This window comes from Octodon degus, unplaced genomic scaffold (genome assembly GCF_000260255.1).
Source record: "Octodon degus isolate 3935 unplaced genomic scaffold, OctDeg1.0 scaffold00082, whole genome shotgun sequence".
Classification (NCBI taxonomy): domain Eukaryota; kingdom Metazoa; phylum Chordata; class Mammalia; order Rodentia; family Octodontidae; genus Octodon; species Octodon degus.
This window is the reverse complement of record NW_004524658.1, coordinates 7,964,866-7,987,127: the sequence shown is the minus strand read 5'-3', so window position 1 is coordinate 7,987,127 and position 22,262 is coordinate 7,964,866. Positions and strand designations below refer to the sequence as shown.

General features: G+C 42.7%; 2 pseudogenes; one reads left to right on the top strand and one right to left on the bottom strand.

Annotated features, from left to right (window-relative positions):
* Positions 1-5,377: 5,377 nt before the first annotated feature.
* Positions 5,378-5,914, top strand: LOC101590219 (annotated as a pseudogene).
* A 10,352-nt stretch (positions 5,915-16,266) lies between these two features.
* LOC101572287 lies at positions 16,267-20,836 on the bottom strand (annotated as a pseudogene).
* Between the last annotated feature and the right edge of the window lie 1,426 nt (positions 20,837-22,262).

Below are 22,262 nucleotides of genomic sequence, written 5' to 3'. Positions count from 1 at the left end.
GGGGACTGGTTCTAAGAACCTCATGGCTACATAAATATCAGCTCAAGTCCCTAACATAAAATAACATAGTATTTGCATATAACCACCTAACATTCCTCCCTTATACTTGAAATCATCCCTGCGTTACCCCCAGTGCCATATAATGACTATATACATAGTTGTCTTACTGCATTATTTAGGGAATAATAAGAAAAAAATTAGTGCAGTTAAATATTAATGCAATTTTCCCCCAAGTAGTTCCCCTACTATCTATGGTAGGTTGGATTTGTGACTGTGGAACCTGTGGATCCACGGGGCTGACGGTCTTTGTTTCCTTTTTTTTAATGATCTGATGAGCTGAACCCAAGACCTTTGTACATGTCCAGGTCAGTTTTTTGTTTGTTTGTTTGTTTGTTTGTTTGTTTGTTTTGGAACAGATTCTCGTTCACTCCCTAAGTTGCCAAGGCTGAGCTCGAACTTGTGGTTCCCAGAGTGCCCAGATTAAAGACATACACATCACTGACTCCCAGTTTTCTTAAAAAGAAAAGACATCTGTTTCTTGCTTGAGATTACTCATACTGATTGCACATACACATTATATGTTAACCAAATATATAAAGAACAGTAAAGTGGATTGCCTTAAAGGCAGAAACTAGCCAGTGGAAGTAGATGGGCCAGGGGAGAATTTTCACTATATATTTTTTTCGATCTTATAAATATTGAACCACACGAATAAATTACTTATTCAGAAAACAAATTGTATTTTAAAATTTTAAAGCAATTTCACAGGACATTCTGGAAGCTCAATAAATGTTAACTCAACTTAAACCCTTTCCTGGGAATGCAAGTGGTAGGCTCAGAGAGACATATCACTCACGTGAAATAAGTTTTTCTTCAAAAATGGAACGCTTCTTCATTTAGCCACCTTCTAGGACCATGCTAATATCATATTTTTACTGCAACATTTTTTTTTCAACCTAACAACTTGTCTCTGAGACTGGAGGGGCCCCCACAGCTTTCGGTGACACCCAGTAGATTGGAAAATACCATGCGTAGGCCCCAAAAGTCAGGTTTCCTTGGCTAGAAGCAGAGGCGAAACTGCAGAGAACTTTATGCCCCCTCCACGGCTGCTCTGTAACTTGGGGAATCCAGCCTGTTTAGGCTATAGCTGGTCCTATTGATGGCATTATAGTTGGTGTTCTAGATCCGTTAGAAGTAACTGAAACTAAAATGAGAAATCAAGCAGAAACAGAAAGAGAGAGGGCAGGAGAGAGAGATCAGATGACCCAATAGCTGACCCCTCCAGGAAACACTAGCCTGCCCATATGACCTGAACTGTGTTGACCTGGTCCTACCCACAGGCGCACATGTGTCAGGTTCGCTCTCCCTTAAACAACTTGCCAGGACTGGGCTACACAAATCTCTGAGCACTTCTGCAGTGCATATACAAATCTTGAAAGTATTAATTACATTTGGAACTTCTGAATCCTTGTTCCTTCTTTAACCACTAAACCACATCTTTATTCTCATGTTGAACTGAGCTCCATGGAGCCGAGTGAACCGTCCGCTGCAGCTCCCTTCCCCAGAGCTCTGACTCAGGCCCTCCTCATTGGTACTGCTGTCATCTGTTCCCCATCCTCTCCCTCTCTTGGGCCTGTGCTCCTAACTGAGAGAAATAACAATGTGGACTAAAGGGACAGGAATAGAGATGGGGCAGAGCCCAGCTGGACCTAAGTGGTGCACCAGAGGAGTTTCCCCAGACAGCCAGCCAGCCCAGCACCTGCAGAAGTGCAGTCAGCCATGCCAATGGTGGCCCCTGCCTGTTGTTCACAGAGCCACGGCAGTGGCAGAAGCCTGACAAGAGAAACTGTCAGTGATTTTCTTGGCTCCACACTCAAAGCAGAGCCCAAGCAGATACAGGGCACAGAGCAGACCAACACCAACAACTGCTAATGGGGAAGAGGCTGTTGCAAGGACCAAAGAGATCCAAAGACATAACCATCAAGCAGGGGCTACCGAGCAGGTCAGGTGGCAGTGCCAGCAGTGTCTCCTAGCCCCAGTTTCCACAATGTTGTCTACTATCCCACATAAAACTTCAAGCCTATCAATAGCAACTGCCTTGCTGGGCTCCTCAGAGAATTAAATGAGATGACCCATGTTTAGCAAAGCACTAGCTCAGTGGCCAGCCCTTGTTAAATGTCTCATAGAACACATCCATTATTACTGTTGCGTATATATACTTTCTGTTATACCATGCATACTGCTTTGAGTCTTCTATCTATACCTTGATTATAAGCAAATTGAGGACAAAGATCTTATCTTATATTTTAGGATCTCATAGAGTACTTAAACAGGCTTTTAATAATTAATTTTCAACTGCTTAGAACAAAAATTTTTATCTTTTAAAGATTCTTTAAAAACCCTTAGAAACCCTATTTAAACAGCAATTCTAACCCTTTCCCTTTTCCAGCAATGACCTAGTGCGCAAACACAGCAAATCCCTCAAAATAGCATTTATAATAGGAGCTTCACTATAGTATGAACACGAAAGCCAGAATACCATACAAAAGATCAAACAAATATTGACTCAAAGAATTTTCCCCAAGGCAACTGTTATAGTCTTATCTTGAACAGAATGTTTGCACAGTTAATTAGGTATTGCTATGGACTCAGCAAAATCCAGGACAGACCCTGCCAAGTCGAGTTCTACATTCCCACCATCTTATCACTATTTACAAAGCCAAGCACAAGTCCCTCTCCTGCTGTCCCCTTACTGAGCAGTACCGCTAATGCAGGATGTGAGATTAAATGATAAGTAAATCATACACCTTTTATTCATGGACAAGAAGATAATGGAACCTCAGTGCCAAAGATTCTATTTCCCTTTCCCACAGCAAACACGCGCTGTCATTACCCTCCCAGAAATCAATTGGGCTGCATCTGCTACTACCTGTTGACTTAACAATAGAGCCATGCAGGGGAGGTGTGCATGGGTTTCCATGACCACACCTCTGGACGCCAGATCCTAACAAGAGCTCACTTCCTACAGCTGCTAACTGTGAAGCCTGCCAAGAGAGAGTGGCCTCAAAATTCACCTCAAAATATACATGCCATTCTGCACAGTGATGGGCAAACTGTGAGCTTGGCCTGTGCTGTCTAAACTGCAGAGGAGATCAGTTAGGATAGCAGACCCCAACAAGAGCTATCCTCACCTTTTCTTCTTCTTCTCCTTCCACCCAACCCTTATTTACTGAGTACGTACTGTTCCAGGGCCTAGCAATATAATTGGGAATAAAATCTACCTTACCCCCAGGTCATAGTCTTGTGCGAGCAATAAAGATCAACAAGAAAAACAGGAGGAAATTATGCTGTTAGACACTGACAAATGCTAAGAAAAAGACAAATAGGGAAGCAGGACATAAAATGTAAAGGAGGAAGTGAGACTCTAGGTGGACAGCCAAGGATATCCTCAGCAGAAAGCCAATACATGAACCTGAAAGAAGAAACAGAGCCCACCTCACAGATAAATGGAGCAAAGCATACCAGGCCGAAAAACTGTAAGTGCCACAGTCCTGTGGCAGATTATGGCTGGCAGGCTGGGGAACATTGCAGAGGCCAGAGTGATGCAGCCTGTTGATCAAAGGGACAGCTGTGAGAAACAACAGCTGAGAGGAGCAGAGGGCAAGGTCATGAGAGCTTTGCTTCCAAAGCATGCTTATTTCTATCAGTCACACAACAGCCACCCATTTGCAAATTGTCATTTACTCAAAACTCCAGGGGCTCTCAAAATACCAGTGGTTATTTTTCCAAGAATTTATGTATCAATACTTCAAGAAAATAGTACATATACACACACACACCACTATGGAGGGAAAGTTATACATCAAGTCAGGGATTCGCTGGGTTATACATCAAGTGTTTGCTCAGGGAAAAATCCTAAGCTGCTTTCCATAAAAATGAAAACTTTCATTTTTCATTCATTCATGCTTTCAGCATATGCTTGTGCAGTACCAGGACCAAACATCACAATAGCAAACGTAGCTCAGTACCATGGGCAAGTAGACACTTGATGATACTATAAAAAGATGCCAGCCTGCTAAGCACAATAATATCCAAAATTAAAGGAGACTGGAGCATTGAAATTCATCTCTGGGACCTGCTTTTAAGTGTAGCAATGACTTGACATCATTGGCAAACTTCAGTGCCAGGCTGGCTCATGCAATAGCCAGACCACACATCTTCCCTGCCCAACCAGCTTCTCAACATAAATGCTCTCAGCCAAACCCTGCGACACAGCAGGTTTGGGTGGTACCTTAAGATCTGCTATCTTCCAATTTATCCTGTGCCATCCCAAGCAACTCAGTTTTATACAACATGTAAACAGTTTTCCATTATCAAACATTTATAAATAGCTGTATTGCAATGACTTCACTGCTCTTAGGTAAACAGTCTGTCACCAAGGTGACCAGTGTAGACTATAGGGCATGCTCTAAAGCTTGTGTAACAAAAAATATATTATTATTATTATTATTATTATTATTTTATTATTATCAGTGACTCAGTAGCCACAGTGCTTTTCCATCAGCTTCCCCAAGGCCACTCCATCCACAAATGGGCAAATCTTTTTGCCTGGTCAGAAGATATTAGAAAACTAAAAGAAGTTGGAGATGCTAATATACCCTACACGGTAAATTACTTGGGAGGGAGGAAATCACTGGGACTTTAAATAAGTATGAAATGAAAAAAAAAAGAATTGTGAGAAGTAACCCAGAGCAGTTCTGTGTAAGGAGGTGGTAGAGATATTACTTAGATGTTTCAGAGGCATGTGTTGAATATTTTTAAATGTTCTGTGAAATATCCAAGTAAAACTTGGATATTTGAAAATGCTTCTTGGTTAATTTAGTTTCTGAACTGTTCCTGTGAATGGTAATCTGGACCAGTTACTCTTAAAACATCTAGATTTGGAAAAAATGTAGTGTTCAGACATGAGAGTGCTCTAAATTGTTCACTTGGCATAACACACTCTGCATTGTTAAGGGCATGCTGCTTTGTACAACAAAGCAAGGCAAAAATATTCCGGGAAAATCACAACCAGACCTGTTCTTCACCTTGAACACAGAATGCAATTATTCTGTAGATGTTAAATCATGTCTAGGGGGCTGGTGAGATGGCTCAGTGTTCTAAAGCACCTACTTAGAACAAGCTTAGCAAAGCACAGGGACCGTGGTTCAATCCCCCAGCACCACATGCCAGCCAGCCCCGCCCCCTGGTGGGCTGAGCTGGCCACACACACACACACACACACACACAAACAACTAATTATTTTTTTAAAAAATCATGTCTAGGAACAGCTACAGCCGAGGTCTCAGGCCAGTGTCGGTTCCATGCATCCAGAAGTATGGGGAATATCTTTGCAAACCTCTTCTAGGGCCTTTATGGCAAAAAAGAAATGTGCTTTCTTGTAGTAGGCTTGGATGCTGCTGGAAAGATGACAATTCTTTATAAAATAAAGCTTGGTGAAATTGTGACCACCATTCCTACCCTAGGTTTCAATGTGGAGACTGTTGAATACTAGAACATCAGCTTCATAGTGTGGGATGTGGGTGGTCAGGACAAGATTCGATCACTGTGGCGCCACTACTTCCAGAACACCCAAGGCTTGATCTTTGTGGTGGACGGCAACAACAGAGAGTGTGTGAACGAGGCTCGTGAGAAGCTCATGAGGATGCTGGCTGAGGCTGAGCTCAGGGACACCATCCTCCTCGTGTGTGCCAACAAGCAGGACCTCCCAATGCCATGAATGCAGCTGAAATCACAGACAAGCTGGGGCTGCACTCTACACCACAGAAACTGGTACCTTCAGGCCACCTGTGCCACCAGTGGGCTCTATGAGGGATTGGACCGGCTCTCCAATCAGCTCCAGAACCAGAAGTGAACCAGAACCCCCCTTGCCCTCACTTGCTCCTTTCCTGGCCTCCGTTTTCTTCTCATGTGGCAAATGTTACAACTCTGTGGTCCTGAGTGCCAGAAGCTGTCTCCATGGGTTGGTCACAGTGTGCATGCATCATGCTGTACATGTGCAGATGTAGCCTGCAGCCAGGTTTTTATTTAATGTAAATAGTTTCTGTTTCCACTGAGGCAGTATCTGGTACTCCTGTGCAGTATTACTCAGCTTTTTTATTGTAAAGAAAATATCAACTCACTGTTAGTCCTGAGAAGGGATTTGGGTGCAGGGATACCTGGCCTGCAGGAGCCACTGAGCTGTAGATTGGTGTCAGGATCCAATTGGTGGTTGGTGTATAGCCCAAACCCAGTGCATTTTTAAAAACAGTTAAAAATTACAAAGTGAGGAGAAGACTTAAACATACAGAAGGGAGACCATTCCTAGTGCAGTTCGGCCTGGCCATCTGATCAGCTGTTCCTCTGGAAACTCCAGAGATGTGATGAACAAATGCCATCCATGTATGGTCACAGTCGAGACCCTGTGGCCTGCCTGTGTTTGTGTCACCTGCATTCCATAGCATTGTGCTTGTACTCATGCTCACATCATCCCCTTGGGGTAGCGGGGAGGGTTATGAGGGTTATGGGGCCCACCTTCCCCCTTAGTCAGTATGTAGCTGGAGTGGCAGCCTGTTTCTAGTGCCCACTCAGGACTTGCATTGGTCAAAGTCTGGGTCTCACCAGCAGGAGCTCGTGCAAGCTGGGTTGGTTGGTCCACTCCAGACCACAGTCTCAGAGCACCCCCACCTCCATGTGTGAAGTAGTTCCCTCCCTCAGCCTGCAAGGGTCCAAGTTGCCATCAGAAAAGATGACCTCTACTTTTTTCTTTTGTATTTTGATAAACACTGAAGAAGCTGGAGCTGTTAAATTTACTTTGGGAAACTTCAGAACTAATCTATTTGGTGTTGTGGAACTTCTTACTGCTTTCAATACATGATTAGTAATCAACCATTTTTGTATACTTGTTTTCAGTTTTCATTTTGACAAGCCCTGTAATTGTAGCTATTAGAATAAAGTCTCTTGACTATTAAAACAAAATCATGTCCAACAATACACCACATGGGCCTAGAAAAATGGGAATAATCCAAACCCAAAGCTAATACAAAGAAGGAAATTATAAAGATTAGAGCAGAAATTAATGACATTGACACACATCCTCAAAAATTAATGAATTAAAGAGTCAAAGAGTTGTTTCTTTAAAAGAATAAAAAAAGACAACCCCTTAGTCAATCTCTTCTAAAAGAAAAAACACAAATCAATGCAATTAAAAATGAAAAAGGTGAAATCACAAGGGATACTCTTGATATCAAAAAGATTTTTTTTCTTTTTTTGGCGGAACTGGGGATTGAACTCAGGCCCTTGTGCTTGCCAAAGAAGGGCTTATTCCACTGATCCATCTCCCTGGCGCCCAAAAAGATTATTAACAACTACTTCATAAACCTGTATGCCAAAAACTTAGAGAATTCAAAATAAATGGGTAGATTCTTAGATACATATAAATTACCAAAACAAAACTAAGGATTTAAGACCCAATCCAATACCAGGAAATGAAACTGAAGCAGTAATTTTTTTTAAAGTGACCAACTAAAAAAGTCTGTGTTAGATGGATTCAATGTTGACATCTACAAAACCTTCAGAGAAGATCTAATACTAATACTTCTCAATCTCTTTAATGAAATTGAAAGGGAAGGTATACTCCAAAAGTTTTTCCTGGGAGCTAGCCTTACCCAGTTCAGGAAAGAACGAAAAACATAGAACTATAAATCATTCTATTTAATGAATGTAGATGTGAAAATCCTCAATAAGATATGACAAAGGACTGGGGAGATAGCTCAGTAGAATAAGCACTTGCCTGGCAAGCGCAAGGTCCTGAGTTCAATCCCCAGTACCGCAAAAAAAAAGTAAGATATGAAAAGCAAATGCAATGTATCATGAAAAATATCATACATTATGACCATGGCTTCATCCCAAGGATGCAAGAATGATTTATCTATGCAAACCAATAAATGTAATACATCACATAAACAGAAGCAAGAACATAAAGCATATGATCACTTTAATATCTCATTAGATGAAGAAAAAGCCTTTGAAAATCCAACATTCTTTATGATAAAACAGTGACGAAAAATAGGTATAAAAGAATCTTATCTCAATCTCATAAGAGCCATTTATAGTTAACCTATTGTCAACATCATATAAAATGGGAAAAACTGAAAGCTTTCTGTCTAAAATGAGGAGCAAGACAAAGATGTCCACTAACACAACTCCTGTTCAAAATGGCACTCAAAACATTAGCCTGAACAATTAGTCATGAAAAAGAAATAAAAGTTGTATGTAATAGATAAGAAAAAGAAATAAAGTTATCAGAATAGACATCAAATTATCATTCTTTGTAGGTGGTATGACCTCCTACATAGACACACACACACACACACACACACACACACACAAATCCATGGAAAGACTCTTAGAATTCCCAGTTCACAGGTCTACAGGTTTCCCAGTTCTCCACAGCTTTGGCAGAGGCACTGGCTCTCGGTTCACCTCCCTGCTGGTACAGAATCTCTCCATTGGCTACGGCAAGAAGTCCAAGCTGGAGTTCTCCACTTATTCAGCCCCAGGTCTCCACAGCTATAGTAGAGTCCTACAATGCCATCTTCATATCCACACTACCCTGGAGGACTCTGATTGTGCCTTCCTGGTAAACAAAGAGGCCATCCATGACCTCTGTCATAGAAACCTCAACACTGACACCCCACCTACACTAACCTTACCTGCTGTTTTAGTCAGGTTGTGTCTTCCATCACTGCTTCCCTCAGATTTTATGGAGCCCTGAATGTTGATCTGACATAATTCCAGACCAGTCTCATGCCCTCAGCCCACATGTGCTTCCGTCTGGACACATATGCCCCTGCCATCTCTGTTGAGAAAATCTACAATGAACAGTTTTCTATAGCAGATATCACTAATGCCTGTTTTGAGCCAGCCAACTGGACAATGAACTGTGACCCTCACCACAGTAATTACATGACTTGCTGCTTGTGGTACCATGGTGACATGGTCCCCAAAGATGTCAGTGCTGCTGTTGCAACCATCAAGACCAAGCAGAGTTTCCAGTTTATAGATTCATGTCCCACTGGTTTCATAGATGGCATTATTTAGCAGTTTCCTAATACAGTGCCTGGTGGAGTGGCCAAGGTACAGTGGATTGTCTGCACATGAGCTACACTACAACCGTTGATGAGGTCTGTGCTGGCCTGGGCCACAAGTTAGATCTGATGTACGCCAAGCATGCCTTTGTTGCTGGTACATGGGTAAGAGGATGGAGGAAGGAGAGTTTTCTGGACCCTGGGAGAATGCAGCTGCCCTAAAGGATTATGAGAAGGTTGGTATGGTTTCTGTTGAAGGACAGGGACACTAACCATCTACTCTTGTCAGCTTCAACTTCAGCTTCAGTGTTGCTGGCAAACAACAAGGTTTTCTGGTTAGATCATCTTCATTTGACTGTGTTCGTGACTTCTGTGGTCATGTTGCTTTTGCATGCGTACTTCAATCATGTAGCAGGATAAAAAAAAACACACAAAAAAATCAGTAGCATTTCTACACATGAATAAAGAATGCACTGAGAAAGAAATTAGGAAAACAATACCATTCACAATAACACCAAGAAAAATTAAGTACTTAGAAAGTGAAAGACCTCTACAATGAAAATTTCAGTACTGTGAAAAAGGAAATCAAAAAAGAGTATCAGACAATCAAAATATACCTTGTTTCTGTAAAGACAGAACCAACAGAGTCAAAATGACCATACTTCCAAAACTGATACACACATTTAACACGATCCCAATGAGAATGCCAACACCATTCTCAACAGAACTGGAGAAAACATTAAAATTGATGTGGAACCAGAAGAGATGAGAGTAGCAACAGCAATCCTGGCTAAAAAGAGCAAACAGGAAAGCATCACAGACCAGGACTTGAAGTTATATTATAAAGCTACAGTGATAAAAACACCATGATGCTGACAAAAACAGATATGAAGATCAGTGGAATAGAATAGGGGATGCCGAAATAGTGCCAAACACATTCAACTGTTGTTCTTTGACAAACTGACCAAAAACACAGGAGGAAAGACAGCCTGTTTAATAAGTAGTGCTGGGAAAACTGGATCTCCACATGCAGAAGATTGAATCTAGACCCATATTTCTCACCATGTACGAATTTAAAATCAAAATAGATCAAAGAACTAAATACTAAAGCAGGAACGCTTAATGTCCTGGAAAACCAAATAGGTAAAACTCTTGAGTGATAGGCATAGGCAAGGACTTTCTGAACACAGCATTGATCGTACAGAAAATACTATCAAGAATCAACAAATAGGACCATATCAAATTAAAAAGCTTCTACTAAGCAAAAGAAACAAACAACAGTGAAAAGATAACCTACAGAATGGAAAATTTTTTGCCAGCTATTCCTCAGTTGAGAACTATTTTCTAGAATATATAACAAAATCAAGAATTAGACTCCCCAAAGAAAAGACTCAATCAAAAAGTGGGCAACTGAAATGAATAAATATTTCACAGAACTATAAATGGCCAATAAATATACAACATTTCAGCTGGGCATGGTGGCTCACACTTGTAATCCCAGCTCTCAGAAGGTTGAAGTAGGAAGAATGTTATGAGTTTGAGGCCAGTTTGGGCTAAAAGTGACTTCAAGGCCCACACAGTGAAACCCTTTTGCAGAAAGATGAATGAATGAATGAATGAATGAATGAATGAATGAATGAATGAATGAATGACACTACTGGCCATCAGAAAGATCCAAATTAAAACAACATTGAAATTTCACCTTATCCCCAAAAGAATGGCCATTTATCAATAAATCAAATAATAGGCTTCAGGTCTCCTTCACAGGATTGTGCAGACTGCATGGAAGGAGTAAAGACAGGGCAGGACTGGACAGCAGCAGCCCAATGTCCAAGGATGATGAAGAAAAGATACACCCAGACTATGACAAGAAGCTCAAGATGCTGTGCGAGGAGCTGCAGGCCACTTTAGAGGGTCTGACCAAAATACAGGTGAAAATGGAGATGTCTTCAACCACCAAGGGAATCTGTGAACTAGAAAACTACCACTACAGGGAGGAGAACAGATGGCCCCCATGTGGCTGCACCAGCCCTACGTAGAGCAGGACAGCAGGCTGCTGCTGGAGAGTATGCTGCTGGAGATGGGCCGCCAATTACTCTGACTTGGGACAAACAGCCTCAGGCACCCTGATCCCCTACAGCCTCTGCTTGGGTCATGACGCCTGCTGGGAGTTGCCAGCTGAGAGCCCCTCTTGGAAAGAACTATGCTCAGACAGGATGATGGGAGAATCTTGCTTGTGTCACCAAGTGTACCCTCATATGGAACCCATCCCTTTACAGCTCCACTGCATCCCTATCTATATTTAAATCTTTGGGTTTTGTTTAAAAAAAATAATATTCTGACATTGCCAGTCAAGTGGAAGAACCAATACTATTATGGGCTACTGGACTCTTTTAGAATATTTTGCTGAGTTTACACACCTATAATATTCAAATAATGGTACTTAACAAAAAAGGGGGATACAGATGAATGTCCATTTTGTATCTGTGTATTCAAAGTGGTTAGGATAGATATATAGTTACATTCTCTTAATGAATAGAGTGATTTGTTCTAATAGTGTTTGTAAATCGGATATCAAGTACGCATCTTGTACAGCAATTAACCACTAGGAAGAAGGTATGCAACGTGTTAATTATTGAAACTGTCCTACCAATTTGATTTGAAACTGTCTCATTGCTATTTTTTCTCAATAAAATTATGAAAAAAAATAATAATGATAATAATAATTTCTGGAAAAGCTTCAGGGAAACAAGAACCCTTCTACTCTGTTGGTAAGAATTAAAAACTAGTACAACCACTTTGGAAATCAGTACAGAGAGTACTCAAGATACCAAAGCTAGAAATTGCATCTCACCCAGTTGTTCCCCTTCTAAGTATCTTCCTGAAAGAGTGAAAAACATGGCATTGCAGTGATACAAGTGCACTCGTGTTTACAGCAGCACCATTTATATAGCTAGATCTTGGAACCAGTCTAATGCCCATCAACAGATAAATGGATGAAAGAAATGTGATGTTTACAGACAACAAAGCACTACTCTACCATAAAGAAAAGTAAATTTGAATCATTGTAGGAAAGTGGATGTTCCTTGACGCCACAATATTAAATAAATTAGACACACAAGTTTAAAGATCACATGGTTCCTCTTACATGAGAAACCCAAAACATAAATAACAGAACAAAAGATGCATAGTAGAAATAGGAAGGTAGCTCTTCCTCAACATAGAAGGGGATCAAGAGATGAAGGGTGAGAAAGGAAATAGAAAGGGAAATTTAAAAAGAATTAAGATGAGTTATATGCATGCACAGCTTCACACAGGGAATGTGAATATCATCGCAAACATGCACAAAATATGCTCAAAAAAGAGGGAGGGAATCAAGAGAAGCATGAAGATGGAGGAGGAATGGGGGTGGGAAAAAAAGGAAGTTAAGATGTCTTCTGTACATGTACCAACTCCCTACAAAGAAAGCAGACATCGTGAACTATAAACATTTACTAACAAAGAAATGAGGGAAAACTCATGTGCTGATTTCCTTTCAAGCTTTTTAAAAAGCAGGCACACAGGCAACGATTCACTCTAGCTTGCTCATTTTTCCAGTCTCAACAACGAAGTCCCAACAACAAAACCCGCTTCCTCACAGTGTGTTCCCCAATCACCTGGAAGCATCTGAACAACTGACCTGAGGAAAGCAGGACTTCTGTCAGCACCATCAGTGTCTGATAATGCAGCCTGTCCCTCTCTCCACCAGAAGACAACTCATCAGGCAAGTCTGAGAGGAGGACACACACATCCTCCAAAAGCAGCAAGCTCTACCCTCCAAGTAGTTTCTGGCCAAAGTAGATTCATTTATAACACCAGTGGAAGGGCCAGCCAAATATTTCAGTGGATTAAAGCACCTGCAAGCAGGATCAGGGGCCGGGGGTTTGATCCCCGGGCCTGCTGTGCCAGCCCCATCCCTGGGGCATGCTGAAACACCAAATGAGACTGGACATGGTGGTGCACACCTGTAATCTAAGCACTTGGGAGGCTGCAAACAGGAGAATCACTATGAGTCTGATCTAGTAGTGAGACCCTGAACACCCTGTAGACCCTTCTCTAAAATATATATATAATATTTATCACCAGTGGACTTTCAATTAAATTTTTCAACTGTACAAAGAAGGTAACAAAGTTACTCATAAAGATGGCAGCGCCAGTGGGACTACACTGCTTGAAGCTTTGGTTGTATTTTCCAGCCACTCTCTCATCTGAAAATCCTTTGTATCTGTCCCTCAGGACATCTTCAGAATTGGTGGCACTGGTACCACCCCTGTGGACTGAGTGGACTGGTGCTCTCAAACCTGTTGGTCACTTTGCTCCAGACAGCATCATAACAGAAGCAAAATATGTTGGAATACACCTCGAAGCTCTGAGTGAGGCTTTTCCCTGGAACAATGTGGGCTTCAACATCAAGAATATGTCCATCAAATATGTTTACTGTTATGTCACTGCTGATGACAGCAAAAATGACCCACCAATGAAAGTATCTGGTTCTGCTGCACAAGGGATTATCCTGAACCATCCAGGTCAAATCCTGCTTGCAATCTGGTATTGCTGCCATCATTGGTATGGGCCCAGGCAAGCCTACATGGGCTGAGAGCTTCTCTGACTATCCTCATCTGGATTGTTTTGCTACTCAAGATAGAAGACAAGCAAAGTGGCTGTGGGTGTTATCAAAGCAGTGAACAAGAAGGCTGCTGGAGCTGGCAAGGTCACCAGGTTGGCCCAGAAAGCTGAGAAGATTACATGAATATTGTCCCTAACACCTGTGACCCCAACCTTAACCAGTGGCAGAAGACTGACCAGAACTGTTTCTCTCAATTGGCCATTTAAGTTGCATAGTAAAAACTGGTTAATGACAACAGTGCATCAAAAAATCTTCATAAGGGAAGAAGAACCATTTCATTTTTGGTTGTGGACCATTTCATTTTTCATGTGTGTGGAAATTTTAAATTACAATTTTTTAATTAATATTTTTCAGGGAAATAATTTGACCAAAAATCAGTCACAGAACATTGAGATCCATTCAAACAAAGTTTAATGAGAAAAAGAAAAACAAGATATGCAATGGAACCCCAAAAATCTGCATTTCTAACAAGCTCTTTGGCATACTGACACCACCAGCCAATGGACATTACTCTATATGGTGAAGTCTGATGCAAGAAGTGAGTAGAATCCAACCTAGGTTCTCCCAGGCAGCACGTCAAGTTCAGTGTAGCCTGGAGAACAATGAAAGTGAACTCAAATTCCACCTTTCAAGGTTCTAAAACAGAACACAGTTCATTTCTCTCCGGTCAACCTTTGGTGATTAAATACTTAGTCATGCCCTTACCAGGAGGTCAATGAAATTAAGATAATAATGGTACTTGGACTAATGGGCTTGTTAGTGAGTCCAATGGGACTCTACTTTAGATCCAGCCTGGCACAGCGCCTTGTCCTCCCTGGAGTTTTCCATAAATGTACCCAGTCTCCTGGGAGTACGTTTCAAGTACTACATTGTTTCTTTACAATGACTTGGTTAGATGTGTAAGGATAGACGATGATCACAATACAAGTTCAGGGCCTGTCACTCAGAAGGAGCCAAGCAGACACGCACACACTCCAAGAACTGACCGCACCCTCAGCGCCTCTGAGAACACGGGAGCGTAGGGAAGGGCTAGAATTTAGAAAGAGTTTCTGCCCTTCCACTCCCAACCTCACATGATGAAGACACACTACAGCCTTCTGGAAGCAAAGGACAACAAACACATTCAGAAACTCCATAAAGCCTGAGAGAGAGACTACATCACCTAAAATATCACTCAGGCCTACACCCAGTGTCCTCCACCAGCTCAGCCCATCAAGGAACTTGACAGGCTCTTACCCTAAAGAAGAGAGCTCGTAGCTGAGAGGATTCTATGAAGTGAGTCCTTCAGAGAAAATCTAACTTAATTAACCATTCAGAAGAACACGGGAGAATTCTCACCAGCCACCAGGTCCTGAAACGTCACATCTGCCATTTATTCCCAATGCTGTCATTTCCTGCCTGCGGTGAACTAATTACACACAGTGGGAATTCTGGAGCTGCCGGTTTTAATGTTTATTTGTTACTAACTTTGTGTGTGACCTCAAAGATAAGTCTCTAGTGCTTTTATTCCCTCTGCTATGGAAGTCAGATAAGGGAGCACCGTGCTTGACAAAGTGCCCTAACGTAACACCATAGTTGTCTCTATCCTCAAGACGCTCACAAGAACGTAGTTAACATGTTTGCTCTGCCACAGCCTCCAGAGGTAACTGATGTCATGATGTGAAAAGCCGTGGGATCTCAAAGGACATTTCCACTTTTCCTACCACAGGTCTCCAAAATTGTTGATAAAAGCAGTCTTGAATGTGCTTCTGAATAAATCATTCAGTTTCCTTCTGCAGGATATCTACGGCCACAGCCCTAGTAATGTAACATGGTCTAAAAAATTGGAAAACATATGAGAAAAATTCATATTAGATGTCTATAACTTGAACATGCCACCCTGAAAACTTGGTTTAAGTGAAGAAAAGATTATACTTCCTCACCAATGAATACTGTGAAACTGCCTGAAACAATGTGTTGGGCACTTAATGACATAGTTTGTCCCATTCTGCAGGTAAAGTTGACTCCAAAATATTCTATACACAAGACATTCAATAGAAAATGACTTCATAAATTTATATGGGCATAGAAAAAGTGTTCAGTATGTGCAGACATTACACTCTGCATCTGTTAGGACCACCCCCCCCCAGCCCTTTTCTTGGACATTTGAGTAAGACATATATTGTTATACTATGTATTAATTATGTATATGTCATTAATCTAATATAAATTTCCCCAGATTCTTGTGTTTCATCTGTATAGAAGTTCTGAATTTTTTTGAGAAGATAAAACAATTATAATGTCCATTATCATGTTATACCAAAAAAAAAAAACTAAAAAGAAAATCCTTGATTGCAACAGCAATAATTGAAATGTGCTGTTTTTCCCATGATGTTAGGATGATGACCATTGCTAGGTGCAGGCGTCTCGTGGCAGGGTAGGTTTTATTGTCTGGCCACACAAAATGAAGGGCTTCAGCTTCTCTGACTACCTCTACTGGCTCTTGATAAAGCTTTTGAGGTCTTCAAGGAAAGTAGCGAACTCTTGGTGTTCCAGGGCTGTGCTGAGCTCCACCAATTCATCTGCGAAGGTGTTGTCCATCCTCGGTGGGCCAGGAAATCCTGTAGGTGGTCGTACAAGGCCCAGTGCAGGGAAGCTGTGTTAAGTGTGTAATTAGTGTCCTTCCATTCAGATTCACCTGTGGCCTGAAAGCTAACTTCCTGGATAGAGAAAATGTCACTCTCAGCCTCCTCTTCTCCAATCTCCTCCTCTGAATAGTGACAGTCCAGTACAAGCGCCTTCTTGTCATCACTCTTGGTAACTTCTGCCACAACATTGGGAGGTGACGTCAGTTCAGGCTCTTCTTCTTCACTCTTTTACACCTCTGAGAACTGCTCCTCAACATCTAAAGCTGGTGGGATGCTATTGTGAGTGCTGAAAGTGACAGTGACCTTTTCCCCAGCAGCTTTCTGCACTACTTCAGCTTCTGTCCCATCCACTTACAGCTCCCAGCCCCCAGACATCTTGAGAAGGAACTTACACATCTGATTTTTTTTTCCTCTTTAATTTAATCAGTAAGAAATTCAGCAAAAGTTTTATCTCCCTCCGTGTGCAGCACTCCAAGGCGGCAGCTGCAAGCACATGGCCCTGTAGGCTCAGGAGGCCCAGCTGGTGCTGCGACTCTGTGCTCACCAACAGCAGCCCGAAGGGCCAAAGAGCCAGCCCGGGGCTCAGCTGGCCAGGTGCCAGCTGCACCAGCAGCCTGAGCTGTGGGGCCGGTGTGACAACACGGAGGCATGCCACCACAGTGCCCCGGACAGAAGAGGAAACATCGCGAAGGTGGCTATGGGAGAGATGCACACGGGCAAGTGCAAAGAACAACCAGGGCCAAGGCACCCGTCAGTTCTCAAATAATAATAATAATCATCATCATCATCATTTATTTATTTATTTGGTACAGGTCTTGGTATGCATCTTGCCAGCCTCCCCAGCACTGGGATTACAGGCTGTTCAAGGCAGTTCAGCATGTGGTACCAGGGATCACGCCCTCAGGACCTTGTGCTTGCCAAGCAGGAACTTAGACCACTGAGCTATCCCCCCAGGCCCAGAAGTTCTGAATTTTAAGATACTCACATTGGTTCTTCTTTTCTTCATGAGTTATTTCTTTAGCTTTAAACCACGAAAGATGATAGTCCCTCGAAGGCCTAAAATACATTAAAGTTCCCGCTAGTTTTCCTACAAGTTGATTTGCAGTATTCTGAAGTTTATTTTTTGAGATAGGATACATTTTCTGTGGTCTAAATTAATATTATGTCTGAGCCATTTGTTAAAATAATCCATCACATGACTCTTCTTATCTAGCCACCTTATTCTGAAAAACATTAGCACATTTGACCTATGTGTAACTGGGAAATTATTTCTTTCAATTTACTTTTTAAAATAAAATACAGGAGCTGGTGAGATGGCTCAGTGGTCTAAAGCACCTACTTAGAACAAGCTTAGCAAAGCCCAGGAACCGCGGTTCAATCCCCCAGCCACCACATGCCAGCCAGCCCGCCCCCTGGTGGGCTGAGCTGGCCACACACACACACACACACACACACACATGAACACACAAATAAATAAATTAAATTAAAATACAAAAACCTAAAAGCAAAATTCAAATATAGATAATTTTTAGAGAAATCTCAGAGAGTATCAATAAATCAAATCATCAAGCCTTTTCAGCTTCAGCAAGGCATCAGCCAGCCCAGCAGCGATTCCTGCTTAGGCTCAGCGCTTCCTCGGTCTCTGACTCCAAGGATGTAATTGCAGGGTCTGTGAGTATATTGTGGCTGAGTCACCAAGGATTGAATGTTCTGCTTTTTTCATGGACTACTTCTTGGGTGGCAATGGTATTTAAAGCCTAAAACAGTTAGAAATAACACCACTTGGACTGAAGAGAGAGAGAGAGAGAGAGAGAGAGAGAGAGAGAGAGAGAGAGAGAGAAGAAATAAAAGCTGAACAGTAGAAGAATTCATTGTTTAACTTGGTCAAGATTTAGAGCCATCATTTTCACTCTATTGATTTTTCCTCCAAACCTGCTCTCGACAGTATGTAGTATATAAATTTGTGCTTGTTTTTAGGTTTATAATGTCAGCATCTTGCTATTCCTATTAAGGTATAAGTTCCTGTAAACCAAAGTCTATGTTTATTCAGGGAGGGAGAAAGGAAGGTGGAGGACATAGTGCAAAGGAGGAAGGAAGGGTGGGAGGGAGGGAGAAAGAAAGAGAGGAAGAGTAGAAAGGAGAGAGGGAGGGAGGTAGAGAAGGAGGGAAGAAGAGCAGGAGGGAGAGGGAGGGAGAGAGAGAGGAAGAGTAGGAGAGAGAGAGGGAGAGAGGAAGAGTAGGAGGGAGAGGGAGGAAGGATGAGTAGGAGGGAGAGAGGGATAGAGGAAGAGTGGGAGAGAAGGAGAGAGGGAGACAGGCAGAGAGGGAGACTAGGCGGGAGATAGGGAAGGAGGAAGAGTAGGAGGGAGAGAGGGAGGCAAGGAGAGAGGAAGAGTAGGAGAGAGGGAGAGAGGCAGGGAGGGAGAGAATGAGGGAGAGAGGGAGGGAGGAAGAGGAGGAGGGAGAGAGGGACAGAGAGAGGAAGAAAGGAACCATAGAAGGGAGAAACCATTTTTGCATTTGCAGCCCTGTGCTGAGCCTTGCCTACACTTAACATGCGAGAAAAGCTGCCAACGTGACAACTATTTTAGGTTTTAGTATTTCAGTTATAAATGGTGCTTTAAATACATATATGAAAATGTATGTGTATATAAATTATATATTTGTATATGCATATAAATTATATGTATATGTATACATGTGAAAGTTTTCATATATTGCTGAAAGAATTTGTCTCCCTTCCTGAGTAATATGGATAAATTTCTGCCATCAGCTCACACCCTAAAGCACAAGACATGACGATCTTTCTTTCCATTTGCATAGCTCCGATTCATCATTATCCAGCCCTATTTTTTACTCAACAAAACAGCATTGCACCATTAAGATTTCAGCATGTCTATTCTTGCAATGACTATTTTGAATTGTGCCTTTTAGAAGCAACCACTTTAAAGGAAAAAAAAAAAATCATCACTAGCTAAAGTACCTACTTGTCTTGTTATTAGGATCCAAACTTTTCTGAATTCATTTTCTTGTTGCTTTTTTGTGTCAGAAATGACTTCACCAGGCAGTTAATGGGGTTCCTGGCCTACCAACCTCTTCCTTTAATCCCCTCCCCCAACAAATGGACTACAAACAACACGGTCATCGCCAATGCTAAAACTTATTTGTCTTACACACGCCAGTCACATCACTAAATGGTATAATGTTACTTCCAGTGCTGCTACCAAAAAGATTCTACAATAGATTTTCTCCTCATTCCTTGGGGAGCCAGGTGAAGAGGGCTCAATATAAGATCATACTTAATTATTAAGGTTAATTTTAGAAATATTGCTTAATGTTTCAATCTAAAAAGTGAATGACTGACCTTTTAGGAAATCCGATGTTTCATTTTGGAGTCTACTTATATTCTCATGATATAAAATGGAAAGGGATGACCTGTGAGAATGTCCTCTCCGTCCCAGCTTCTTTGTGCTGTGGAGAAGAATGGATGCACTCGTCATGCAGCGTAAGGAAGCTGAGAAGAAGAGAGATTATTTCGCATGTTGGCAAAGGAACCACACTTGACTCCTCCCGTCTCTGTCCCTGTCCTACTCCCAAGCCTGAGGGCATCTAGGAAAACTGAGAGGCAGCGCTACATGCCAATAAAGGCCCCTCCCTGTCCTCTCTCAGCACCTGCCTGGGGCTGGCTCTGGAAGGTCGGGTTCACCTCACCAGAGGTTCCCAGAGAGCTGAAAGCAAACACCAGGGAGACAAAAACAAAAAAGGAATTCCTTTCTGCACTGGGCAGGTGGCATCTAAAAGTATATATGTCTTAGTTCTTTTGTGTTCATAATACAAAATTCCTGAGCTAGGAACTATATAAAAGTAGAGGTCTATTTGGTTTACAATTCTAGCATCCGGAACGTCCAAATAGCTTGCTGCCACCATTCAGCAAGTACTCCTGTCAGTGCCACAACATGGTAGAGAAGCCAGAAAGGGACATTCTCATGAAAAAAGCCCAAGCGCATACAGTGGCCTCGCTCTCATGAGAACTGACCCAGCCCTGCAAATACCACATCATCCCTTCCCAAGGCAATGCCTCGTGGCCCACTTGCCTTCCAGTAGAGTCATCTTCCTAAAGGTTCTACTACCTTTTGGTACAGTTGCCCTGAGGACCAAGCAGCCAACATATGAACTTCAAGGGACAAACCATATCCAAACTATAGCAACATACAAACAAGCACGTATTTTATTGCTATATTTAAACTTTAAAATCTTAGCCTAGCAGTTCACAGCCACTGCAAACCATGTTTAAGGGCACATGGCTCACTGCAGCTCAGCATGTCTGTGAGAGCCTCCAAGTGTCCCTGGGGCAACTCTTCTGCTCACCCCCAAGCTTCCTATTTAGCAATACTAAATATTCTTACCTTCCCCATCTCAACTATTCAAACTCCCATTAGCATGTTTTCCCCGGAAATGAGCAGCCTCTTAAAAGACTCTGAGAGGCAGGAGAATGAGCACCTTGCTAAGCCCAAAATTTGTGTTCAGACAACTGCAGGAAGGTCACCAGCCAAAGCCAGTCCCCTGGGCATCCAGCCTCGCCCCAAGGAAGTATGGATTCTGCCCTTCAGGAAAGTTCTCTTGGAAGTTGCAAATACAAGAGCTACCCAGTGCTGGCTGGGGCCCACACTGCTAACCCCATGGGCCTCGCCCTCCTGGTGCTCACGTGCTTTGCTGAGTGACTTGGCATTTCCCCTCCCCTCTGTAAGGGACATCAGAAGCACCTGCCTCTCAGTTCTCGGCTCAGCTGGCAGGAGCCTAGGTCTTAAGCATCCCTTCTCCCCTTGATGGCTCTGCCAGTGCCTTGGGAAGAGCTGCCCATGCTTGCTGCCCTTGACATGGACCCCACATGGCAGGTGTAAGCCCATACTGCATATCCAGCTGGGACTCTGCCAGGTGCGAGCAGCCCACAGCCGCTGCAGCAGTGATAGATTCCACCACTATCACCCCCTCCTCATTTTAGAGTACCTCTAAGCCACTGCATTTTAGGGTGGTTCTTATGCAGCATCACTCTGCCGGTGGTTAACTGACACAAAGTCTGAGGAGATTGCTCATAGAAAATATGATATGCCTCCTTCCTCCCAACACTTTAATGTTTTAAATGTGTCCATTATTGTAAGAACTTTTGGGGAATTTATTTAGTTACGTCTCACAACAGGCCTATGAAACAGACATGACTGCATCCTTCTTTAAAGATGAGGCCACAGACACAGTGGAGTACCTGGCCAGAGCTGGAAGGTGGCCAAGGCAGCATTCCAACCCTAGTCACCTGGATTCAGGATCCTTGCTCCTACAAATGGCCTTGCAGTTCTAGCGCTCCTCACTTAGAATTTTTCTGTAGGTTCCTATACACTTGAGATAAAATCCAAACCGCTGGTAAATCTGTCACAGTGCTTGGTGTTGTAGTCAAGGCTGTGTACACCGGGCGCCTGCTTACTCCACCGCCCACTCCCCACCCACCAGCGCTGCTGCCCAAGCTGCCTTTTACCCGCCCCTCCTTCCTCCCTCCCCCTCTCCTCCACCTCCTCCAGGCTTACCCCACACACAAACACACTGAACCTACTCTTCACCAGTTCTCCCACATCTTTGTGCCCACTGCTCCCTCTGCTGAGCTCTCAGGTCAGCAGTGACCCGGAATGTTCCCCAGCCAAGGACACAGGCCACTCTCCTGCATTTGCCCAGCCTCCAGCAATGTCCCCACAGAGCACTAAGGATTCTGGACTGTCCCTGTTGCTCAGCCCTCTTCTGAGGACTGGAAGCCCTAGAGGACAAGGCCAGGCTCACTCCTGTCAGACCAGTGCT